This window comes from Brachyhypopomus gauderio, chromosome 21, assembly GCF_052324685.1.
Source record: "Brachyhypopomus gauderio isolate BG-103 chromosome 21, BGAUD_0.2, whole genome shotgun sequence".
Taxonomy (NCBI): Eukaryota; Metazoa; Chordata; class Actinopteri; order Gymnotiformes; family Hypopomidae; genus Brachyhypopomus; species Brachyhypopomus gauderio.
The window spans coordinates 5,373,345-5,380,568 of NC_135231.1; positions in this window are offsets into that span (position 1 = coordinate 5,373,345).

Consider the following 7,224-nt stretch of genomic DNA (forward strand, 5'->3'; position numbering starts at 1 on the left):
ACTAGAGACCAGACTATACTTCTAAGAAGTGTTCATAACAGAAAAGCCCTTTCGAGCAATATCTGTGAAGGCATGAAACAGTTTTTAAGAACCAAAAATATGAAAAGAAAAATTGGTATGAGGATATAGGCTATAGATTAACTTTACTGATACAGCTGATTCTGTTATGCTGATAATAGGCTTTAACATAATATAAAATAACCAAATTTTAATAACTTTTTGATGAAAGGCACTGACTACAGTTTGTGGAAGATTGTTAATAAAATTAAAATTTATGGTAATTTAGAGTGCTGTTCAGCACAATAACCAATTTGTTAACTGCTTAATATCAGCCCTTTAACAGTCTATAAAATATATGATAGAGGCCTATAAAAGCAGCTATGAATATGTACAAGATGAGCACATCACTAAAGTAAAGCTGACCAGTATAACAGAATTACAAGTTACACCCAGCATGGCTTTTAATTTAAAACAATACAACTATATATCTTGCTATAATAAGCTACAGTTTAGAAGCTTAACACCAGAAAATTATATTCTTTTAAAACAGGTTTGCATAAACAGGCTGATTATATGCCTAGTTTGACTGAATGTGTTCTGAGGTGAAAACCAGGTCTAGTGTAATTTGTCTGTGTCCAGAACTGACCAAAGCTTCCTGGCCGTGCAAATAAGTCACTGAGACAAGAGAAAGAATTGCCTTTCGTTCTCATTCCTTACACACTCCAGGCTGTGAATTCCATGTGGACTGAATTGTGTTTTAGTTATTCATCAGGCTTATATCTTCCTGATGCATTACTGTGCCCGTCTCCCAGCTAAAGGATTATCCTGTTCTACAAGGCACTTTAATAGGCTCCCACAGTCGAGGAGGATGTGCCAATAGGAAACGTGAGGAGCATTACAACAGCACTCCTTCTCCCTCATGTCACCAGCAAGTGCAGGCACAGATGCCCCGTGTTCCTCCACCGTGGTGCATCCCTAGTGCATGAGCCTTGAATCATTATGATCCGCATTCTGGCAATGCAGTGTCTGTCGGCCAGATTAGTGTGGCCCGCTGTCACTCATCAGCATGCAGAGCATGGTTCTCTCTCTCTCTCTCTCTCTCTCTTCTCTGTTTAGTCTTTTTTATTTGTTTCTTGAATGGCTGTATCTGTTCTCCTCGGAAATCGTAATGCACAGAGAGCAGAAACGTGAATATATTTACTCCTTCGCACTTGTGCGTCAAAATGTCAAGCCTGTCATAAAAAAAAAACACCTAAAAACATTGCTGATATAAACATCAAAATAGAAAATAAATTCAACAAAACATGTCTAAACTATAACTCTCAGGAAGGTGCTTCTTCAGCCCTGTCATTTACATTTGTATAAAAATGAAAATAAATTAATTATAATAATTAAAGAAACTAAAAATTAAAGGAAGAGGGACAAACTCTCGCGTGGAAAAGGTGCAGATGCTCACATGAAAAAGGTGCAGACACTTATGTGATTTTGTGACCCATTAAGGATAATATTGTGATACTGATGTCTATGACTAATTCATCTAAGCTTAGTTTCAATCTTGCTGTTTTGCCACTCTGTACCTAATGGCTTTGAACCCTACATGACATTGTAGTGAAATCACATAGGAATAGAAAGCCATAAAACACAGCAGTGATTTATGCTACATTTCATTAAATGTTGACAATAAAACAGAATGACAATAGGTTGCTCTGTTCTAAGTTCCTTATTGTGGTGGTTTATCACAGCCAAAAGTATATAAACCACTTGAGTCAAGAGCAACACAGAAGATTAAACTCACATATACATGAATAATTAAACAAAAGAAGCATTATCCAGCTTGGAGTACTATTCAGCTTTTTTCTGGTCTGGAGGGATAAAAGTGTTTGTACTTAATTATTCTTTTTAAGATAACTCCTCAGAGAGAGAAAGAGCTTGCCTTAAAAAAGTATTTAAAAATGCCTTTAAAAATACATATATATATATATCACACCCAGCCATCTCCAAACTCTTCTTGCTGGTTCAGTACTGAGATCTGAGTGAAAGTCACTGGGTCCCACAGGCCATTCAAAACCGGCTTTGATGAAAACATGGTAACCATGCCAAAGAATGAAAGGTACAATGATGCTAATCAAAAGGATTTTCTAGTTGCCATGGCTTGGTGAATGCTATGGGGATTACACAAACATTCATTTTCCATTCGACTCCACAACTCTTGACTTTCGGCATTTGAAAAAAAAGGGTCCTGGAGAATTGGAGAATTACCAGGCCTGATCAAGGCTTCTGGCTGGGGAGATTTAGATTAGTAGATCTATTAGTTTAGTAGATTTAGATAATTAACATGATCTTTGTGTAAATAGTTAAAAGCAAATTCTGGGTTAAGCAGATGCCACATAAATTCTGCCCTTTTCAGCCTGCATCCATGTTTCATACAGTGAGCTGTTTAAACAACCCAATGTGAGTTCTGTCTACATTTAGCATCTCAAAGGAACAAAAGGTAATACATTTCACTTACTCGTCTCTGAGGCCTTTAAAACTGGGTCAGGGTTTATGTTCACATTTACTGTTCAATTATTCAGTGGATATTCAGAATGATCCTTTGGTTTTTGCTGTTATCAACACATTCTCCTGATATTTGTCCAAGGGTGTTTTCTCAGCTCGGTTTCCTCAGAAACCCCCATCAACTACATTCTCCATCAACTACAGAAAAAAAACTAACCTGCAAGGTCTTTAGGTGTTGAATAAGAACAGCAGTGAATCTGTTTTTAATATCTGATAAGATGTTTATACAAACATTTGCAAAAATTATCCTTTTTAAATGGAGCTGCTGAAAACAAGCCTGCTTATAAAATAGATGCATTTTAATAATTAATGTTTCTTGAGCCGCTTAAGCAGTTAGCAGCCTTCTAAAAAATGCAGTTAAACATTTTAATCTGTAGTAAATTTATAGTAATACTTTTCCACAATGTTGGCCTATAAATCATTACATTTAGACACAATTAATTGTTTTGCTTTAGTCAGCAAACACTTAGCCACAATAGGAGGAACACTTAGCCACAATATTATTATACATTTTTTTCATAAAAGAAAAAAATAGACTTGTGTGTCAGTTGGAAAAATAAGCATAAAATACCACAGGCAACAAAGCATCTCTTTAGAATTTAGGGGCAGTCATGGTCTGGTGGTAGGGAACTGGTCTTGTGACCGGAGGATCATGGGTTTGATTCCCAGGCCTGAGGCCATGACTGAGGTGCCCTTGAGCAAGGTATCTAAACCCAACTGCTCCCCGGGCGCCAGGCTAGGGCTGCCCACCACTCTGGGCATGTGTGCACCACAGCCCCCTAGTAATCACTAGTGTGTGTGTGTGTTCTAACTGCACAGATGGGTAAAAGCAGAGGACTGATTTCGATTGCGGTGAAAAAAAAAAACAATTGACAAAATATGACACATTTACACATTTCTACAATTTGTTAAGACACCACATGAAATCTATACACTTGGGGCCTCACTCAAGCACAAGAGCACAAATATTACTGTGGACATTTCCTCTCCACCGGAATGCAAAATCTGGTGGTAGAGTACTAGAGAAACAGTCACCTCCATTACAATCAATACCATACAGTCATCTCCATTACAATCAATACCAAACAGTCATCTCCATTACAATCAATACCAAGCACAGTCATGTCCATTACAATCAATACCAAAATGTAGTCATCTCCATTATAATCAAAACCAAACATAGTCATCTCTATTATAATCGATACCAAACCAATCACAAACAATAAAAACAAACATCACCTGTTTTCTTTTTTCTCTTTTGTCTTTCTCCACTCCTCCCACTTGCTCAACCACAGAACGATTTCACTCATTGCTCTTGTTTTATTGGTTGAAAGTTCCAGGCTTTATACATCGCACTTTCGCCTGCCTAGTTGCATTATTTCAAATGACCTCACTTCTGTACTTCAGGATTTAATACAGCTTCCTCTGTTCTATGAAAGGCATCTGGGACAAGCACTAAAAAACACCCCAGGCTTGCTATAGTGTGTTCTATCCTATAATTTCACCACAGGGAAAAAAATTTATTTTCTGTTTCATGGGGCATTGATCTGGTATTGCTTTCCTTCACCACCTCAGAAAAGAACTGAAATTATCAGACAGTAAAGACGGAAACTGCTAGTAAGTCAGCATACTATATATGTGGATAGTATATATATATATATATATGTGTTACATACAAATAATGTAGAATACTACAACACACCTAAGATAACATAGCAAATGTCATACAGCACACCTGAAATAAAATAACAAAGCAAACTACAACACACCTGAAATAACAGAGCAAACTACATACAACACACCTGAAATTACATAGCAAACTACAACACACTTGAAATAACCTAAAGCTATGCCTACTATTATTATCCCTACTGAAAGCTATTAAGTTGCCAGTATTACAAATTGTGATTTACACCCCAAAATGGAATTTGTCCTCCACATTTACCATTCTGTGCAGTGAACACACACACACACACACTAGTGATCACTAGGGGGCTGTGGTACAGAGCGGTGGGCAGCCATAGCCTTGGCACCCGGGGAGCAGTTGGGGTTAAGTGCCTTGATCAAGGGCATTTCAGTCATGGCCTATCTGGGAAATAGAACCCACATCCTTCCGGTGACAAGACCAGTTCCTTACCTAAAGCTATGCCTACTATTACCATCACTATCTAAAGCTATGTCTATACTATTACCATGCCTACTGTTACCATCTCTATACCTAAAGTTATGCTTACTATTATCATGCCTACTATTACTATACCTATTTGTATTTGATTATTTCTAAATCTCTATATTTCAAATACTGCTTTTAGGTTCGCTAGTAGTGTTTGCACATTTAAGCCGTAGCCATTCCTTTATGAAGAATTGTGTGGTGGGTGGTCCAGAGACAGGATGTCATTTGGCACCAGGCGCACTAGAAATGGATTCAATGGAGTGACTTAATTGAAACTTAAGCTTCCTGAATCAGGCGCTGGTATGGAACAGAGACCAGGTATCAGGGCATGCATTTGCTAGGTTAAAAACAAAGGCTTCCTGTTCAATTTTGGTGCCTGCAAAAGTACACTTCTATAATTCCAATATCCAATGACCAGAACAGATAATTATCATCAGTCCCTGTGTCACCGGTGTTGTAGCATTAATGCAGGAGAAGAATGTGTATTAGCAGTCTGATTAAGGCTGTGCATCTTCTCCATTCTTTTAAAATTGAAAAAATAAATGATGTGGATATGAAATGGATTGCTGTAGTATAAAATACCACAGGCTGTAAAGGCAGTAAAGAACATCCTGAGACACGGTTACGACACCAGGTGAAATCTGCGTGACTGGAGGCTCACTCAAACCCAAGAGCAGAAGTTCTTCGTCTTCAACCTATTTGTCTTGTTCTTTTCCCCTCCCTAAATAGTACTGATTCATGTCATCTGACTTCATCTGTAGATGTGCCCATGGGGACATCTTAAAAGGGTTGGATTATGCAGAGCCCATGTTACAGGTTCTTTGAATCTTGGTTTTTACAATATTTATGGCAATGTGCAATGCTGTAATGTAAAGTATAGACTAACCCAGTTGGTCGGTTTTCCACACAGATGGATATGTACAACTATCTTTTTTGTTCCCAAACGACATTACAAGTAAAGGGTACTTTAAAGTTGATCTTTTGACAATGTTACATAATGTTCAGAAGTGCATAATGTTCATTATTGAATTCGTTTTTTAAACTTTATAAACAAGATCATACGGATTATTCAAGGCATATAAAACATAACAAAACTTCATTCCATGTATCTGTGGAGTCTCACAGAACTTCTCTGTCAGCTCAAATGTCAGAAACAACACAAGAAAATGCTCACTTACCTGAACGTCTGCGTTTGAGACTGAAAGATGGGGAGAATGCTGCTCCCATCTGTGTACTGTGTGGCGTAGAAAGAGACAGAGAGATGCAGAAACAGAAACTTAAAGCATTTTTTAAATAAATAAAGATGTGGTCAAGCATAGCCGTTGTGAAAATTCTCAATAAACACATATTTTTTACCTCATAGCATGCAGCATAGTGAGTGGAAAGTGGAGAATGAAAGTTTCAACCTTCCTTAAGAGTAGCATAAAGGGAGAGAGGCTGAGAGTGGGGCCCAGCTTCAAGCCTTTCTTCAATGAGTCCTTGCTTCAGCCTTGGCTCTGTGCCCCTGCCTCTTACCCTGAAAGAATATAGTGGGAGGGGGCAGTTCTTTTGTTTCTGCCCCCCTCCGCTTAAGACTGGAACTCCAGCCAATATTTAAGCTGTACAGCCAACAAATGCCAAGTTTTCATAGTCCAAATCTTCACTTTTTCCCCCAACTGTTCATTCATGTGAAAATAGAATAAACTATTCTAGCATCCTTAGAATCGAAAATGTACAACTGTCATCATCCCCCCTCTAAAGAAACCTGGTCGAAACTGGTCTTGAAAGTGTCACATGGAACAACAGAAAATGGAGACGTTTAGAGATGGTGCGCATCGTGTGGACTTGGGAAGCAGGTGCAGCGTGTCTTCCTCCCCTACTCCTGATTCCTCCTCTGCACGAGCCCTCTAGCCCAGACAAGAGGGCTTTGCTGCGGGGCAGCAGGTGCTCTCCTGCCCCTGGAGTCCAATTCCTGTTTCCCTTCTGCATGCTTCTCTTTCAGTTCCTTGCCCACTCCCTCTGCAGCTTTGCCCAGGCCTGCCTCGCTTAAATGCCCTTCCACAGAAATCCAGCAGGGCCCTCCAGGAGAAGCAGAAACAGTGCTGGAATGACAAGAAAAAAAGAGAAAAAAGCAGAGAGAGAGAGAAAAAAGCAAAGAATCTGAGTTGCAGAAGATTCCACAGTATGTCATCTTCAGAACTCTCTGCCCACTGACAGGAGAGAACGGGAGGGTGGAAGGTATGAAAGGAGAAGTGAAAGGAGGGATGAAAGGAGGGATGAAAGAATGTAAAAACAGACGGATTATTTGGCTGCCTCCATTCTCCTCTGCATCCCTCCACTGCTCTGTGCTTTATCCTCACAGCTCTCACTGCATCAGTACACACACACACACACACACACACACACACACACACACACACACACACACACACACACACACACACTTCTCCTCTCCCCTCCTCTTTCCCTCTGTCAAATAGACACACCAGCTTAGTTCATTACTATTCACCGGCTTT